Here is a 19,444-nt window from a genome sequence, read left to right on the forward strand (position 1 = left end):
TATAGTTAATTGTTTTGCCATTGTTTAGTATTATATGCTTCGAGGTGGAACAAAAAAAAGTTTACTTTTAATTTACTCTTAAGTTTATTCTAAATGTATTATTGTAAAATTTTCATAATTACCTATTTAATCCTCTTTACAAAAGAAAAAAGAAAAAACTCTAACCATCACTATAGAAAAATATACATGGAGTCGGTTAGATTTTAGATCGTGAAATATGATTTAAAATGGTTTTAATGGTTTTCTATTTAAATCTATTTTTAAATGTCAGATGTATTCCTGTCATGAAAAGCTGAATGTTCAACAATAAGTTCTAGTCCTCAGTGTCATGATGCTTCAGAAATCATTCTAATATTTGCTACTTAAGAAATATTTCTTATTATAGTCATCAATGTTGAAAAAAAAGGTGTGATGCTTAATATTCTTTGTGGAAATTGTGACGCTTTTTATCAGGACTCCTTGAGTAATATTAAGTTCAAAAGCAGCATGTATTAGTCAACATGTATATGAAATAGAAATCTTTTGTGACAAAATTAAATTGTTTTCTGACACTTTTGAGAAGTTTAGTGCATCTTTGCTGAATAGAAGTGCTAATTTGAAAAATTTGGAAATTTGAAAATGTGAATTGGTTTCCATTTGTATGGCTTGTAATGATTTTAATTTACTTTAACGGTTTTACTAAACGGTTTTAAATGCACATTAAATAACGTTAGCATACAAAATAAGTATATAATTTTTTTTTACCTTTAGTGACCTAAAAACAAATGTAAAAAAAAGAAATCACAATGAATCAAAGTTCATTACAAGTATTTGAGTTTGACATTAATATAGAAGGTGCATTTTATCATGCACACTTGACACTAAAAGCAAGACATGACACTTAAATAATGCAGTACAAATTATTAAATAATGTGAACAAAAAACGAAGAAAGAAAAACTTCTCAGGTTACCTATGTAACCATGGTTCCTGAGTAGGGAATGAGACACTGCGTCCTCTAGAGGTCGCTAGGGGAACGCCTTGTCGTGACCTGTGTCTGAAGCATTCATTGAAAAACACCAACAACATGTTGGCCGGCGACTTCATTACCGGTGTGACTATAGTATAAATAGGTGCAGGGAGAACACATCATCCACTTCTTCATCTAAAGATTGCGTCCAAAGCATGGCAGGAAGCTAGAGGATGCAGTGTCTTGTTCAATACTCAGGGAACCTATAAGTTACATAAGTAACCATGGACGTTCCCTTTTAAGGGAACTTCAAACTGGGTCCTCTAAGGGTTGCTATGTTGAACAGTATACCCACGCCACCATGCTGAAGGGAGTGTAGGCCAGAACCATGGTGAGCACTAAGTACCAACTGTACCATTTCCATGGGAGTTGCCCCTGGGAAGTTAGACGGCTGTCCGTGACATTATCCCTTACGGCCAAAGGCCTAGGCTACATATCGAAACTTAACTGTTAGGGCCAGATTCCTGGGCCCGTTGTAGAGCTCAAGGCTTGGAATCAAGAATAGATTCCTTTAGAGAAATACGACCAAGAGCCTAGCATCATACTAAGTCGTGGCCTTTCATATCGGCTACTGCTTGCTCACGCATAAGCTTGCTGAAGGAACTGTTTCAACAGATCCCTAGTAGCAAAAACCTGTTTAAATAGGTATCCTGAGGATACATAGATGGACCAGGGCCCAAGATGAATGGGCCTTTTACCAGCTCAAGAAAGAGCATGAAGCAACCGTGCGAAGCTCTTACCATATAGGTTTTTAAAAAAGAATGCTGAGTACTAGCGTGTGAACTTACCAAAGTGTGGATTTTAGAAAGTGCGCAAAAGTGCACACTTACCATAACATGGATTTTAGGATACCGTTTTAAGGGGCTCTCGTGGCACTCTGAAAGAGCAGCTCATAATGCTGCATCCCAAAACCAATATGTTTGAGAGTCATCAACCCGATCTATGGTATAATGCTGGAGTGGGTAGCAGTAAATATCTAGCTGAGGGGAGGGGCAAACACACAGCTCTCAAATGGGAGGGGAGCTTGACCTTCTGCATGTTCCAATGCTGGAACAGCTTGCAGTAATTTATTTAGCTGAGGGAGCAACACATCCAGTTCTCAATGAGAAAGGGGGCTCAACCTACAGCATGTTCCAATGCTGGAATGGCTAGCAGTAGGTTAGCTGAGGGAGTATAAACCCAGCTCTCAACGAGAGAGGGGGCTCAACCTACAGCACGATTGTTAGAATCAGAAGGGAAAACATACTGCAAGATAGCCAAAAACTCAGTGCATCAGGTGAAGGAAGGGCCTAGTTCACCTGATGCTTGTTTCAGGTTCTCTGGAAAAATGGAGAACTCAACTCTCATGTGAGAGAAGAACTCTGAATTCAGAAAGTAGTAATGTGTTCATAGGCAACCGTTTTTGGTAAAGGGGAGCGCTGCTAAACTACCACGAGAAAAGCCCATGGAGCGAGGAATTCATCTCCTCAGAAGGGGAGAGAACTCAAGCGCCCAAAAGGAAGTCAGGAAGCCCCTCAGGGGGTAAAAATACGTCATCGGGTGATGCCAGGTGACCACCCGTGTGTTGTGCGCATGTGCAAAAATGGCGGAAGTATGTTTTTTTTTTTTTTTTTTTTATTAACATTTTGTCAAAGTACAATTTTAAGACGTAAACAAAATTGAATCAATATGGCGGAAGTATATTGTTTCGGGGATCAAATTAAATAATGTTAATCTTTCGTTTTACTAATACAGGTTAAATAACTTGTATTAAATAAATGTCAATTAATAAAATATTTATTCCGTTCGCTGTTCGATTATGTAATGACAAATTCATATATTTTATGATCGATTGTAACATACCTTAGACAATATCAAAGTTAAGTAGACAATTTTGTTTAAGGCATTTTTATTTATCTAATTCTCTAAAAATATGTTTCACTTATAAGGTGGGAACGTTAGTGATCATATCACTATTTTAAGGATGAATATGGGTGTTATGCAATAACTAGGATCCTCCCCTCTTTATTTATTTATTTTTTTAAATGTGTTTATTTTTCATATTTCCTTCATTTTAAATAAAAAAAAAATTTTCCTGACTTTGGCAAATTTATATACTTATATAATTTTGTTTTAAGTATTTTTATTTTCGTCAATCTGTAGAAGTTCAGGCTTTGTCACCTCTCCATGGAACAGCTCACAGTGGCTCTGAACCCAGCACCATGCTACACCAATGTCCCTTATGTTCCTCTCCGAACTTCCTCTTCGATCTTCTGTTGAAAGTACAAAATAAACTGTGTTTGTGGGGTAAATCTAAAATTACTATAATTATTTTCACAAAAAATAAGTTTTTACCTTATCACTGTCATCTTGACCCATCACAGTTTCCGTACTTGCTGGCTGTTTGGTGATGGTGGACTCTGACAACCTAAACACAGACTCAAAGGTTAGGTTAATGGACCATTTGTAGAGCATCTTTTTTTCTGTTAATCTTGAGTACCTATAGAGTAGTACTGCATCCTTCATAACTCCAAAAAGTCTTTAGTTTTATTATATTCATAAGAGAAAGATAATCTGTACCGATTTTTCCCGGAAAAACACAACCGGCTGGAGGAGTGACATGTGGGCGGAGCTAAAGAATCACGAGCGCCAGTAGGCTTTTGCGTTGAGAGAGCATGTGGAAACTGTGACATTACCGCGAGGGGAAAAAACATCATCCAAAACAAACCATGGCTTACAGTCAGATTCAGCCGTTTATTTATGATCCAGAATCAGATCCCGAGGCTGAAACTGAACGAGAGCAGCAGCAGCAACGACTCGCTCCGAGCGGGGCTCGAACCCGGGTCTCTGGCATGGGAGGGGACGCACTAACAAGGAGGCAGAGATATTTTAAGCAGTTTTACTCACCGCCTGCGGTTCCAACACACGATCGTGACCCTTTTTCGTTGGGATTGCATGATCCTTAAGAAATAAACGATACGCAAATCCGTCGTCAAACTGGGCCTTGTTTGTAAAACAAGCATCTTCGAAATGCAGGGAACAAACAAAAACACTTGCACAACTCCGTTGATGCTCTGTAAAAATAAACTCCATCCACTGGTCCCTTAATGCTGTTTTTTTTGTAATCTGTGCAGGGTTGTCTTGCCCTGGCAACCAAAAACACACTTCTTTTGTGACTTTTCACGATGCTCTCGCTCTGATCAGTGAATCGGTCTGTGCTCAGCCTCTCTCTGCTCTGCTATACGGAAGCGCGCTCTTCTGGCAGACGTGCCCTAGGACCCATATAAAGAAATTCCGCTCCATCTAACGTCACACAGAGCCATACTCGAAAAAAACTTTCCGAAACTTGTGACAAACCGGAAGGAGTATTTTGGGAACAAAAATACTCCTTCAAACGTACAACTTAATTTTTGAAACTTTGTCCATGTTTAGCATGGGAATCCAACTCTTTAACAGTGTAAAAAACTCAGTATGCATGAAATAGCATTTCACCCCCCCCTTTAACATTCTAGGAGGAAACATTTAGTGTGTCTGGGAAGTTTGAATGCAGAAGAATCCATTTCATTTCATTAACCAGTTGTGTGTACCTTGGATGTGACATGAAGAGCAAACAGCCTTCGGAGCTGAGGGATGTCATCCTAACAGATAAAACACAAAATAAAAAGCTGAGAATGCATTTGAAAACACTTCTGGAAAAAATAAATATATAAAAAAGGAGAACCTTCCAAAAGAAAATTTGAGGTCATCACCTGGCTAAAGTCAAATGTCCAGTCCAGGGCTATATAGAGTGCATACTGAAACAGACAGCAAATACCATTGAGAAAATTCAAATATTGAAATTTACTGACACCAATTTACTGTACTGTACCATACAGATAACACTAGACCGTATTCATCTAAATACTGCATGTAAACTAAACTAAACCTTTGCCATCACCATAACTGCTCAGAATCTGTAGTTTACAGCTTACCATCAGCATGAACAGACCACAATCCAGTCCCTCTCTCTGGGGTGGAATATTCTATCAAATATTTAAATATATAATTCGTTTTTTGTTTTATACATAAAACTACAGAACAAGGACTGAAAAAAAAACTGATGATTGCATTCTTGTACCATGGTTTTATTGATCTTCCATGGGCCATTCATTTTAAGATGAAGTAACCTGTAGGATTGTAGAAAAAAAAAATTAACAAAAGTTTAGTGTGTACACAGCAAGTTACAAAACACACATAGATAAATAACAACAATATTCTCATCACTTTAGTGGTTCCCAAGAAACTACAGTTCATCTTGTTGTTCTTTGAGATTCACATACATATTTAGATGAGACAACATACATATACATGCATATATGATTTAAAAACACAAAAACCAATCAATATCTAAAGACATGCTCTCACTATACCTCCATGCTCCACTGTATGACTTATGTGGTTCTCTAGGTGAAGTGTAAGAGAGAACATTCAAACCCCCCATCACGGCAGAACTGTTCTGGATCAGGTTTGGACTGCAGATGTGTAGGATACTGTAAAACATGTTAAATATTATGTGTATTAATATAGAAGGATACAAAGATTTGCCACGAACAGAGACATAGTAAGACATAGTGAATTGTGTGGTTGCTCAAACAAGTTATTGTGCAAGAGTTTTCAGTGTATATCATTAAATATATTCCATGTGTTTTGTGTGGGGCCAGTGGAGTACATGTATGTGAGAGAGGTGAACGTGTGTGTGTGTGTGTGTGTGTGTGTGTGTGTGTGTGTGTGTGTGTGTGTGTGTGTGTGTGTGTGTGTGTGAGAGAGAGAGAAAGAGAGATCAGTATAATGTGTCAGGGATATGAAAAAAACATGAAGGATGAATCAATGCACAATACGTTTTATCAGGATACAGTTAGGAGCATTATAGACAGTATGAAAGTAAACACAGCAGTGTTGGTAGCCTTATAACGTGCCTGTTTGAAGTCAGCATCGTGTCTTTGTAACTTTACTAAGGCTCATAACAAAACAGTTATCGTTGTGCTATCGTTTCACTTCATGTCTAACAAAATATTAATTGATAATTTAACGTGTACATTTTACCATTTTAACTATTAACGTTAAGCAGAGACATACAGTGAGTGTGACAAACACTTTTGGGCTAAGAACTGAATTTTAAATTACTTACAGCCATGGCAGATAACTTCCCCCTCTTCTGGGCAACTGGCAAATACAGAAAACAACAACTTCTTCTTCTTTCTGGCGATCGCAAAACAATATTTCCTTCTTTTACCGATTAAAAACAACACAAACTTCTTCACTTCAGTCTCCTTGATGCTTCTTCCTGTTTGAAATTTAATGAGAACGTGACGTAGACGGATATAGGCGCGGCTTATGATGGTACATCCGGGTGGGCAGGGTTGGATGTGTGACGTCTTTGGATGTGGGTGTGGTTTCTGACGTCACGCTTGGATGTGGGCGGGGTTGGATGTCAACCGCAGGCTGCAGCGAGCCCTACTTGCAGAAGACTTTGACCTGGCCGCATGAACCATGAAGCATGAAGCTGAAACCAAGGCTATCATACCAGCTAGACACAATATCGACGAGTGAAGTAACACTGTAAGTCGAGCACCTGGTTTCTGAATCCAGCCAAGGGGTGTGCTCACAGAGGACCTACCTAGAAAGGACAGAAACCCACAGGTCCCAGAAAAAAACCGCTGCAAAGAAATCTCACAGAAGGATTATACACACCTAACCACCAGCTCATTAATACATACATACATATGTACAATGACCTAAAGGATTATTAGGAAGACCTGTTCAATTTCTCATTAATGCTATTTTCTAATCAACCAATCACATGGCAGTTGCTTCAATGCATTTAGGGGTGGGGTCCTGGTCAAGACAATCTTCTGAACTCCAAACTGAATGTCAGAATGGGAAAGAAAGGTGATTTAAGCAATTTTGAGCGTGGCATGGTTGTTGGTGCCAGACGGGCCGGTCTAAGTATTTCACAATCTGCTCAGTTACTGGGATTTTCACGCACAACCATTTCTAGGGTTTACAAAGAATGGTGTGAAAAGGGAAAAACATCCAGTATGCGGTAGTCCTGTGGGCGAAAATGTCTTGTTGATGCTAGAGGTCAGAGGAGAATGGGCCGACTGATTCAAGCTGATAGAAGAGCAAATTTGACTGAAAGTTCGAAGTTCCCTTGAAAGGTGGGCTAATATGTGAGCTGTTGCACAATATTCTGTAGGAAGTAGAGTATTCTGGGAATTTTAAGATTCAGTTTTTCATTTCCAGAAAGTATAAATTTAATTAAATTTTACAGTGAAATTACATGAAATACCCATTAGATACATTACAGTGTTTCACTGCATGGAGTAAGTGAACTGACTTACTGGAACAACTTACAGGTTTTTACCCTAGCTTTTTACGAGTATTTTACAGTTATAAATCCAATTATTTGTATAAGCATAGCATTGGTGTTTAATAACACTGAGTAAACCTGATATCAAGACAACCTTTCTTAACCTATATCAAGAACTAAGCTGCTGGAAAATTCCATCAGTCTCCTCCGCGAGAGGAACCGTCTGAAAGCAGGCTAAAGGTCTCCACAGTGCATTACATAGAAAGGATGCTATTACAGGATCGTTAAATAAAGTTTTTTACTAGTGAAAGTCTCTAAAATGCAGTAAGTCTCGTAATGTTCCTATCATACAACATCACTAGCACACTGTAAAAAGAGTGCAAAGCTACAAGGGCAAAACTCAACTACCAAAAATTATCTGCCAGCCTTTGGAACGTCTATGATGTGCCCTGGGTTGTTTGTGTAGTGTTTGTTTTTTTGTTTTTTTGAGTATACATACACTTGCATTTTTTTGTGTGTCCATTAGTGGCAGAGTGAGCTGTTTGTCCCCTCGGCTCCAGCGGTTGCTTTTGTGCCCTACTGAAAGGCTAATAAATGGAAAAAATACAAAAATAGACATGCTGTCCTTACATGATGTGAAAAGCAAAAAAAAAACACTTTCAAATTCACGCTTTCGTCATGTCTCTCCACCACCATTGTGCACTCCTGTGATCGTGAACTGCTGTTGTTTGTATGGGAACAGCAGCCTGTAATGTAAAGCTGTGTCTGGTGGTGTTGTATTGTGTCTTGGAATGTGGGATGTTGGGACGGACTCTCTGAGGGGACCATCTGCCTCTCTTCTTAATCACTCATCACATTTACATCTGATAGTTCCAGCCAGCCATGTAGAACATCATGTGTGATTTCATGCACTTGAATGATTGCCAAAATGTTTTTTGAAGGATGTGACTGTTACACGTTTTGAATAAAGCTGGGTGATATTTCCATTACTGACATTTTAATGCACTTTTATTGAGCCATTAAGTTTCTTAAAGACCTTGTCATACTGCTTTTGCAGTCCTTGTCTTGTGAGTCAGAACAATGACAGCTTTAAGAGTGATGTTTAAAGAGTGTCTCTAATTCATCAAGAGTTGAGTTTGATTCACTGTTGAAGTTTTATTCATTTCTGCGAATTTTATTTACAGTATATTCAAGATTCAAGATTTTTATTCATCACATACATGATTATATAGAGCATATATAACCAACAGTGAAATGTGAGTAAGCTCATTGACAGTGCAATTATTAAAGAATACAACACAGATGAAAATGTATATAAATATTAGTGTATAGTATATACACTAATGTTCAAAAGTTTGGGGGTGGTAAGATTGCTTTATTCATAGGCATTTCTATTAACAAGAAAAAACTAATAATAATAATAACTGCAACAAAAAGTTTCATAAAAATCCCAGAATATTCTGTACGTCCATATTTGTTTCAGTGTTTAGGAAACCCCTCCCAAAGTAAATTGCAAGTCATCAAAATATGTAAAGAAGGGTAACCATGTTTCAAAGAAATTGTGGTATGAGCCTCCGACAGTGAATTAGATTTTTTCCAAGAAGGATAAAATACAGCAATTCTTTAATCCATCTATTATGTGCTCAGCTTTTTTTTCAATGGAAGATAATTAAATCTCTTGCCAACAGTGTGTTAAAGGCAATTACCTTATGAATTCCTATCGTAAGCACAGTATCTACAGCATTAGTACCGAAAATGGCAAAGAGGGGGTCAGGGTCAGAAAAAACACCATATATGTCACCACTGTTGGGAACGTTACTTTAAAAAAGTAATTAGTTATAGTTACTCACTACTTGTTCCAAGTAACTGAGTTAGTAACTGAATTACTCTATAATAAAAGTAACTCGTTACCAGGGAAATTAACTATTTGCGTTACTGTAAAAAAAAAAAAAAGAATTTGTACTTTTTTTTTTGCAGTTTTCACAAGTCAGTTGAAATGAGTAGAACAGACAGGTGTTCGTACATAACTTTCGATATTTATTGCACGTCAACAGACAGCAAGAGTTTTATCCTGCACTTCAAGTATTATCTTTGTAAGAAAAGTGTTTTTGGCCACTGGCTTTGTAGATGCGTGTCACACATTGCATGTACACATTACATACACGTTCTTGCCTTTGACCACAATGAATTTGAAGTAGCGCTTATATCTCCACCTTGAAAATGCCAACTTTTCATCGGATTGTGTAGAAAAGGAAAGTCAACTGCACCATCTGCTGGACACTCTTGGCTATCCAGGTTAACAAGCATCCAGGCCACCGTAGTTATCATGCACCGATCATGCGACAGGACAGCCAATCAAATCACTGTGTTATCGGATGACTGTTAAAATAGAACCTTTAAGCTTCGTTTTGCATGGTCAGAAAGAGATGGTTTGTGTCGTTTTCTCCTGATTCCTGTCAAAGTCGTGTGCGTTAATGACCAAAAACCACAAATACACACTCATGCCTATATCCATATGACCATGCACAAATTTGTATAGAGCAATGCCAACATACCAATGTAACCGGCAAACTTGATGGATATTAAAGTAACCAAACTGGAATTCCTGTCTCCGTGTCCTTACCGACACTCCATGGCGATGACCAAGAATTATACCTAAGAATCAGCACAACTTCCCTTCAAATTTGGTCCTTCGAGCCGGATCCGGGTCGTTACCATGGCAACTCCAGAGTCTGAAATATCTAAATCTGCCCCTGCCTCATCCCAGCGCCCACGCAGAACAATCCAAAGGCCTGCCTTCCTAGACGACTATGTGGTCAACTATACTGGGAACCCATCAGGACAGACTGTTAAACCGAAACAGAAGGTAATGGTGACTTCAACCCCCATCTCCTCTCACCACCTATTTGGAACAGCTGGGGCATCAGAAGATTTCATGCTGCAGATAATGGAAATTACAAGGCAACAGAGCGAGACTGCTAGACGCCAAACAGAACTCTTGGAAAAAGTCCTGCTACACAGTACTCCTCAAACATCTGCTCACTCCTCACAAGCATCATCTCGGCATCAGACACCTAGAACCCAGATCCTGAAATCAGTGGAAAAGGGAAGGCCAAAATCCGATGCCAGTCTTGATGTTGTTAATCCAGATCGTCATCCTTGGCCACAGCCTGGGAAAACCCAAAGCACCCAACCCCCTTTCGTTGAGGAGCTGTCTCAAATGCTGAGGAGAACCCAAATCAGAGACACTAATTTCCAGTCAACACCCCCAGTGAGCAGAGAGACCAGTCTGTCGACACACCATTATGCCTCACCATGCTGCAGCCCCTCAGCAGATCTGATTAGAACACATGTACATGCCAGTGCAGAACCCTGGATGAAACCATTACCTCCTCTCCCAGACCAGAGACCGAGACAAACCACCCAGCTCCCATACTATCAAGTACCACCACCTGCTGAAGCTTTCCCAGTGCAAAGTCAGTTTGCTCCAGAGACTGAGCCAATGTCAAGAATTTCGTACCCAGTTACAACATCTCATCTTAGAGCTGATGCAGTGCCCTACATTCCCCATCCCTCATCATACTGGCCTCCAACAGTAGAGGGCCCTACCTTCCCAGATTTCATTAAAGAAGACAGAGCCCAGTATGTGGAACTTAGGATCGCCCTAGACAACCTGCTTCACCCCCAATTACCAGAGCATTACAAATACTCCATCCTGCTTAAACATGTAAAGGTACCTAATGCACACAGACTGGTGCTAGCACATGCAGAGTCAGTTACGCCGTATACTAATGCTCTACAAGCCCTTGACAGAAGGTATGGCCGGCCCTACCAGTTTGTGCTAAGGGAAATAGAGACTTTGGAGAATCTGCCACCTATCCATGCTGGTGATGAGCAGGCATTTGACAGCTTTTCCCTTAGAGTCCAAGCCATAGTCGGTATGCTCAAAGCCTTGAAGGAGGAGGGGATTGAAGAACTGCACAGTGGATCAAATGTGAAACGCCTCCTGAACCGTCTTCCTCGTTCACAACAAACCCAATTTAGGAGACATCACCTCAAAAGAAACCCAGATAAGACCAAGTTCTCCCTCCTCGAGTTTGCAGATTGGCTACAGCTAGAAGCCAACTGTATGGAATTTGACCCAACTGATGAGACAAAAACCATAAAACGAGATCAAAGGGCAGTGATTCGGGGATATAGCAAACAAACGACCATACTGCATGGTGTAGAACAAAGACAGGCCACAGAACCATTACCTGAATCCAAAGCAGTTCATCCCAAATTACCTACCAAGCGCAAAGCCGTCTGTCCATACTGTTGTGCAGAACATTACCTCAGCCAGTGTACCGTATTCACAACATTAACTAAGGAGCAAATGGTTGGATGGATCAAAGACAATAAACGATGCTGGAAATGTGCACGCTCCCACATGGCCAAGGACTGTGACCTAAAGAGACCGTGCCATCTTTGCCAAGCCAAACACCTCTCCATACTCCACGACATCAACCAAAGGAAAGGTGAGGTTACCAGTGAGAACAATAGTCTGTACAACTCCACCACAGATACTCTTTACTTAGACCAACCTCGTTGTGGTGGGAAGGTGTTCCTGAAAGTTGTAAAGGTTACCATACATCATCAACAGAAAGCTTTGGACACATTTGCTGTACTTGATGACGGTTCAGAGCGCACCATTCTGCTTGACACAGCTGCACAGCATCTAGGATTAAAAGGCAAACCTGAGCAACTGAATTTACGGACAGTACACCAAGACATCAGGACATTGCATGGCACTTCCGTAAACTTCAGCTTATCCACTCCAACTGACCCTAAGAAAAGGTTCAGCATTCAGGGGGCCTTCACAGCTGATCAGTTTGGTTTAGCAGAATACACCTACCCTGTGAGTACCCTGCAGGAAAGGTACAGACACCTGAGAGGGATTCCTGTACCACCTCTGGTGAAAGCTTGCCCACTTCTTCTTATTGGTTCAGATCACCCTGAGCTTATCACTCCAATTGAACCAGTGCGACTGGGTCCACCTGGGGGTCCAGCTGCAGTCAGAACTCGCCTTGGCTGGACCCTGCAAGGCCCTTCCAAACATCTGCAGGATCAACTATCAGTATCCCATTGTCTGTTCACATCCAACTGCTCCCCATCTGTAGATCTGTTTCATCACGTTGAACGGTTATGGCAGATGGACATCCTGCCTTATCGCTGTGAAAAGATGGTAATAAGGTCACAACAGGACAGAGAAGCACTGAACATGCTGGAGACACAGACTGTCCGAGTAAAAGTAGATGGAGTTGAACGATACGCCACTCCACTTTTGCGAGTTAAAACTATGCCTCTGTTACATGCTCCAAAGGATGCTGTTATGTGCCATCTCCGTAGCACTGAATGTCGGTTGGCAAAGGACCTAGCATTAGCTAACAAGTACAAAGACGAGATCAAGAAATTGGAGAAAAATTGTTACGCCACTAAGATATCACCTGAAGAAGCAGCCCAATCTACAGAATCATGGTATCTACCCCACCATATTGTCACCCACAATGGCAAACATAGAGTGGTGTTTAACTGCTCGTACACCTACAATGGTCAAAATCTAAACAAGCAGCTGTTACCTGGACCTACTCTAGGCCCCTCTCTCCTTGGAGTGTTGATCCGCTTCAGAGAACATAGAGTAGCCATTAGTGGAGACATAAAGGGAATGTTCCATCAGGTCCGCCTGCTCCCCAGAGACAGACCCCTCCTAAGATTCCTGTGGCGAGACCTAAAGCCAGAAAACCCACCTGATGTGTACGAGTGGCAGGTTCTTCCATTTGGCACAACCTGTAGCCCCTGTTGTGCGACATTCGCAGTACAGCGACACGTTTTTACTCATTGCCAACCTGGTGATAAGCTACGACAGTCAGTTGAACGCTGCTTTTATGTTGACAACTGTTTACAGAGTACTGCATCCTTGACAGAAGCCAAGGAGTTGATCAATGGGTTAAGGTCCCTACTGGGTTCAGGCGGGTTTGAAATCCGTCAGTGGGCGAGCAATGAGGCCTCAGTGGTTAGCCATCTCCCCAAAGAGGCTAGGTCAGAGAACACTGAGTTGTGGATTTCCCTCAGCCAATCAGATCCACAAGAGATGACCCTGGGATTAAACTGGCGCTGTGTGGTAGACACCCTCCATTACCGCCATCGTCCTCTATCCTACCATGAGGTAACGATGAGAAATATCTACCGTGTTCTCGCCAGCCAGTACAACCCCTTAGGCTACATAATACCTTTCACAACCAGGGCTAAAACCTTAGTGCAACAACTGTGGGTGAAGGAAAGAGAATGGGATGACCCCCTTCTTCCATCAGATCTGCTAAAAGCCTGGCAAAAATGGGAAGCAGAACTAGAACATCTACCACTGATCACCATACCTCAGTGTTATGTGTCAGCCATGCTGGATATCCCAGAGGCAGAACGAGAACTTCACATCTTCTGCGACGCCTCTGAGACAGCCTATGGATCAGTAGCATACCTTCGCACTGAACACCAAGGCCTAGTGGAATTGGCATTTATCCATGCCAGATCAAGAGTATCTCCAAAAAGGCAACAATCAATGCCTAGGCTTGAACTTTGTGCTGCCCTCACTGGAGCGCAGTTAGCCAAGATACTTCATAATGAGATATCATTGGAAATTAGGAACACATTCTTGTGGAGTGATTCAACAACAGTACTCACTTGGCTAAAATCAGAGTCCTGCAGATTTAAAGTTTTTGTAGGAACCAGAGTAAGCGAGATACAAGAACTCACAGAAGGTTACTGCTGGCGTTATGTAGATTCAGGAAACAACGTTGCAGATGACATCACACGTGGCAAAACCTTGCTTGAATTATCCCAACCCAATCAATGGTATAAAGGGCCAGACTTCCTCTACCTACCACCCGCAACATGGCCAGAAAGTCCTGTCATTGGGCTGAATGAGGACCCCACCGAGCTTCGTAACACAAAGTTCTGTGGCCTCACTTTGACTTGTACTGGATTATCACTGCCAGATGCTACCCAGTTCTCGACCTTTGAAGAACTTCTGGAAGCAACTTGCAGATCCAGTCAGGGGTTGGTGGGGGAAACGGGTGACCCAGGAGCACTGGAGTACCAGCAGTCTGAATCAAGTCTTTTGAGGCAAGCCCAATTAGACAGTTTCCCTACAGAATATCAGGCCCTAACAAATGGCAAGCCAATCCCTTTGTCCAGTAGTCTGCTCACTTTGTCACCAGAGTTGGATAAAACGACTGCACTCATCCGTGTAGGAGGAAGACTGCGGCAAACTACCAACCTGAGTTACAGTACTCTGCATCCCATAGTCTTGGACCCAAAACACCCGATTACCCGCCTCCTTATAAAGCAGTATGATACCAAACTCGGCCATCCTGGTCCAGAAAGGGTCTTTGCAGAAATGCGAAGATATTACTGGATACTCAGAGGGAGACAAGCAATACGGCGCCATCAGCATTCCTGTGTCGAGTGTCAAAAGTGGAGAGCTAAACCTAAAATTCCAAAAATGGCAGAGCTTCCCCCCGCCAGACTCCGCCTGATGAAACCAGCTTTCTACTCCACAGGTGTAGATTGCTTCGGCCCATTCCTGGTAAAGCGAGGAAGGAGTAATGAAAAGAGGTGGGGAATAATTTTTAAATGTATGACGACCCGCTGTGTCCACTTGGATTTACTGAGTAACATGGATACAGACTAATTTCTGATGGCCCTTAGGCGTATGGTTGCTCGACGTGGAACGCCTTTTGAAATCCTGTCAGATCAGGGCACCAACTTTCGAGGAGGTGAAAAGGAACTACAGACAACTTTCAGTTCCATGAGCCCAGACCTCCAAACCCAGTTAGCAAAACAGAAGATTCATTTTCAATACAATCCCCCAAATGCCCCACATTTTGGAGGTATGTGGGAGCGTGAAATCCGCTCTGTTAAAACTGCCATGCGTACCATCATCGGGTCCCAAACTCTTACAGAAGAAGTCCTCAGAACACTCCTTATAGAAGTTGAGGCTATACTCAATGCAAAGCCATTGGGTTATGTTTCTTCTGATGTAGCGGATCCAGATCCAGTGACCCCAAATTACCTGTTGATGGGGCGGCCAGATGCATCACTACCACAAGTGATTTACCCAGAATCCGAAATTCTTAGTCGGAAAAGCTGGCGGCAATCACAAGTACTGGCAGATCAATTTTGGACAAGTTTTATAAAGAATTACTTGCCCACCCTGCAACCACGGCAGAAATGGATGAGAGATTCCAGCAACCTCACACCTGGGACTGTTGTGATGATAATTGACTACCAACTCCCTCGAGCTCTTTGGCCTGTCGGCAAAGTAGTAACCATATACCCTGGATCAGATGGCAATGTCCGTTCTGCAGAAATTGAAGTAAAAAACAAGCACTACCATCGACCAGTGTCTCGTCTTATCACACTGCCCGCCATTCCAGATAATGACCCTGCAACAGACTAAACAAGGAGGATAGAAAGTACATTTGCACAGCAAATGTAGGGGCGGCTGTAGAAAAGGAAAGTCAACTGCACCATCTGCTGGACACTCTTGGTTATCCAGGTTAACAAGCATCCAGGCCACCGTAGTTATCATGCACCGATCATGCGACAGGACAGCCAATCAAATCACTGTGTTATCGGATGACTGTTAAAATAGAACCTTTAAGCTTCGTTTTGCATGGTCAGAAAGAGATGGTTTGTGTCGTTTTCTCCTGATTCCTGTCAAAGTCGTGTGCGTTAATGACCAAAAACCACAAATACACACTCATGCCTATATCCATATGACCATGCACAAATTTGTATAGAGCAATGCCAACATACCAATGTAACGGGCAAACTTGATGGATATTAAAGTAACCAAACTGGAATTCCTGTCTCCGTGTCCTTACTGACACTCCATGGCGATGACCAAGAATTATACCTAAGAATCAGCACAACTTCCCTTCAGATTGCTCCTGACTCGCCATCTCTGCTGCGAATCTCTGTGTAGCTGTTGCGTGTGTTTGGTGCTCTATGGTTTGGCGGTGCTGGCGCATGTGCCGGCATGTATGTAAAAACACTGGCTCTGATTGGCTACCATGAAACACATGACTCTGCCTTAGCCAATCATAATCGCCTATCTCGTCATTAACCCACCTGCTCACTCACTGTTTATTAAATCAATGCATAGTAACGCACCCCATTTAACGTTCAGTAACGTTAACGCGTTGTAATGACGGGAAAAGTAATTAGTTAGATTACCGCGTTACTGATAAAATAACGTCGTTACCTAATGCCGTTCTTTTAAACGCCGTTATTCCAAACACTGTATGTCACTAAAAGATTTAAAGATATCTCTCCAAAATCCCTCCCAATTTTTCGGAATGACTAAATCATATGGGCTGTTGTGGCTGGCGAGTGTAGGCATCTGATGCATGCAGGACTGATAGTAGGATAGATTCTAGCCAGTTTTGAATTGGTAAAAATGTAGTCTGTGAAGTATTTTAAATTGAGTGAGTGAACGTCTGGCACAGGGTGAAGGGGTGGTAAGAGTTTTAAAATTTTCAACAAAGTTGCATTTATTTGATCACAGGATACAGTAAAAACAACAATATTCTGAAATAATATTACACTTTAACTATTTTACCAGTTAATGTTTTTAAAATAACATTTATTTCTATGTTGCCAGAGCTGAATGTTCAGCTTTTACTCTAGTATTCAGTGTCACATGATCCTTTAGAGTTTATTCTCTTATGCTGATTTGATAAATAAAAAGCTTGACATTTTAAAACATTATATATTACTTTACTATCACTTTTAATCAATGCATCATTGCTGAATAAAAACAGATTTTTTTTAAGTGTTTAAATGAATATGATTTAAAAAACTAAAATACTTTGAGACACCGTATTCCTAGCTTGTCCCTATATGTGACATTGTCTGAGTGGAAAGCACATGCTTTCTTGGAGCCAGAAATGATATGTAGGACCATCATCTAAAGCGTTAGATCAGAGATTATTCATATGAGAATCAAACAAGAAAATATTCAATAAAGCATATGCAAATTGTGAGTGTTTAGTATTTGCCTCTTTATTGGGTCAAAGATGATTAGCTCTGTGGGTATACGATTGTTGTCATGTCACTGTTCTGTTTTTGTGTAAACATGCAGATGGGGTAGTGCCTCTGGTATGTAGATGTGTGTTAGTGAAGTGCCTAGTGTGACTTTGCCAGTGGGACTTATTCTTGCTTGTTCTATTTTAAGGTCATGCTTCTGTTGAGTGGTCCTCACAGATAAGAAGGACTGTAACTCAAACTGTAGATTTAGCAACATGCTAAAAAACAAATTAGCAGTCACGTAGCAACTGCCTGGCAACCACTTTAATGATATATGATGAATTTTGCCTTGGAAAGCACCACTCATATTTTCTTCATAAAATTAAAAACCCCTTTATGACCTTAGTCATATACTCACAATCTCAGTATTACCATATTTCGTGCTCATTGTAGCATGAATCCTGGTGTCAATAGGAATATGCTAGCTCTCTCTTGAACGGAGTGCTTGCAAAGAGAGAGACGTGTTTGGTGAGCAAGCAGAACAGATTGTGTCGTCTCAAAGGTCAGTGGCGCTTATTTCCTGGAAGGGCCTGACATCCATTACCCTCTCTTCGACTGGACATCTTCCACAAAGCAGGATGTCTGGCTACAACACCATCCAAAAATAAAATAAAAGCTTTAGTCAGGACTGAATAGTAGCACTTGATTGATGCATATACACTGTTTCTGTCACAATACTATGGTGCAGGAGTGAAGGAGAACAAAGATGTATGGGTTAATAGTTAATAATAATTAGAGTCTTTAACCCTTAGGGGACTAAGCCTTTTTTGGTCCGTTTTCTCTATTTTTACATTTCGGCTTATAAACCATATGTAATGAGGATGCAATATGTCTATAAAGGAAGTATGAGTTAATAATTGTACAATAAACTAGAGAATTTCAAAGACGAAAATTAGATTTTTGTCATTTATTACTGAAAATCCTACCTCACACAACAATAGTTAAAAGTTTTTGACCCAAAAATATATTTTTCAAACTCTTTGCTTGACAGCAATGGGTTAATGTTCAATCAAATGTGTAAAGAACAATTAAATAATTAACTTTATTTACAAACAGTCCTAGGCGTTTTTTTTATTTTTGGAACTAAGCCCTTTTTGGTCTGTTTTCTCTATTTTTATATTTGGGCTTATAAATCATATGTAAAGGAGATGGAACACCCTGTGTTTGGTATCTATGGATTCAGAAGACCCTAAGCTACCATAAGCATGCATGCAATATGTTTATATAAAGGAAGTATGAGTGAAACATTTTACAATAAACTAGAGAATTTCAAAAACGAAAATTAGATTTTTGTCATTTATTACTGAAAAACACACAATATAGAACAGTTTTTGAACAAAGAAAATATATTTTTTCAAACTCTTTGCTTGACAGAAATGTGTTATTGTTTAATCAAATGTGTAAAGAACAATTAAATAATTAACTATTTTTAAAAACAGTCCTAGGCATGCCAGTGAGCAAAGAAAGGCCTCTCCAGGCCTTTCCAGTAATTGTTCCAGCTTGTTCTGCCGTAAATCTTTTACTGCTTGCCATTTTGATAAAACAATTCTGTAATAATGCTGTATCTCTCTCGAATTTATCTCTTTGTGCTCGCTAACACTCCGATCGCTTTCTGCTTTCTCCACGTGATGCGGATTCTCCGATCGCTCGAATTTACCTCTTTTTGCTCGCTAATACTCCAAACGCTCTCTGTAACACTGATTCTCTGAACGCTTATTGATTACATGTCTTTTACTATAGTCCAGCCAGCTTTTACAAGGCTACAGCAGAGCTACACAGTTCTCTGAAAGGCTAGAAGACATAACCTTCCTCTGATTGGGTTAGAAAAAGACTCCTCCCAGCGGCAATTTTTCCATTGGCTGTTGCGTGTTGAATCTGCCTAACACAATCGTTTTCATTGGCCTGTTTACGCAGTGGTATTGCGCAATAAGGGAAGTGTTTAATATACAAACTGAACACCGCTGTTTTCAGCGGAATCTGAGGA

General features: G+C 40.7%; 1 protein-coding gene and 1 long non-coding RNA gene across 2 annotated transcripts in view; one reads left to right on the forward strand and one right to left on the reverse strand.

Moving 5' to 3' along the window:
- The window catches only part of rimbp2b (RIMS binding protein 2b), a 157,238-nt gene that overhangs the window by 70,959 nt on the left and 66,835 nt on the right, over positions 1-19,444 (forward strand). The gene's annotated exons all lie outside the window — the stretch shown is intronic.
- LOC127963587 (uncharacterized) lies at positions 3,245-6,481 on the reverse strand. Its single transcript, XR_008154867.1, has 5 exons — positions 6,154-6,481; positions 5,396-5,515; positions 5,104-5,152; positions 3,342-3,414; positions 3,245-3,259 (listed from the first exon to the last, which is right to left on the reverse strand). It is a non-coding gene; the product is annotated as an uncharacterized LOC127963587 (long non-coding RNA).

Source organism: Carassius gibelio, chromosome B8, assembly GCF_023724105.1.
Source record: "Carassius gibelio isolate Cgi1373 ecotype wild population from Czech Republic chromosome B8, carGib1.2-hapl.c, whole genome shotgun sequence".
NCBI classification, from domain to species: Eukaryota; Metazoa; Chordata; class Actinopteri; order Cypriniformes; family Cyprinidae; genus Carassius; species Carassius gibelio.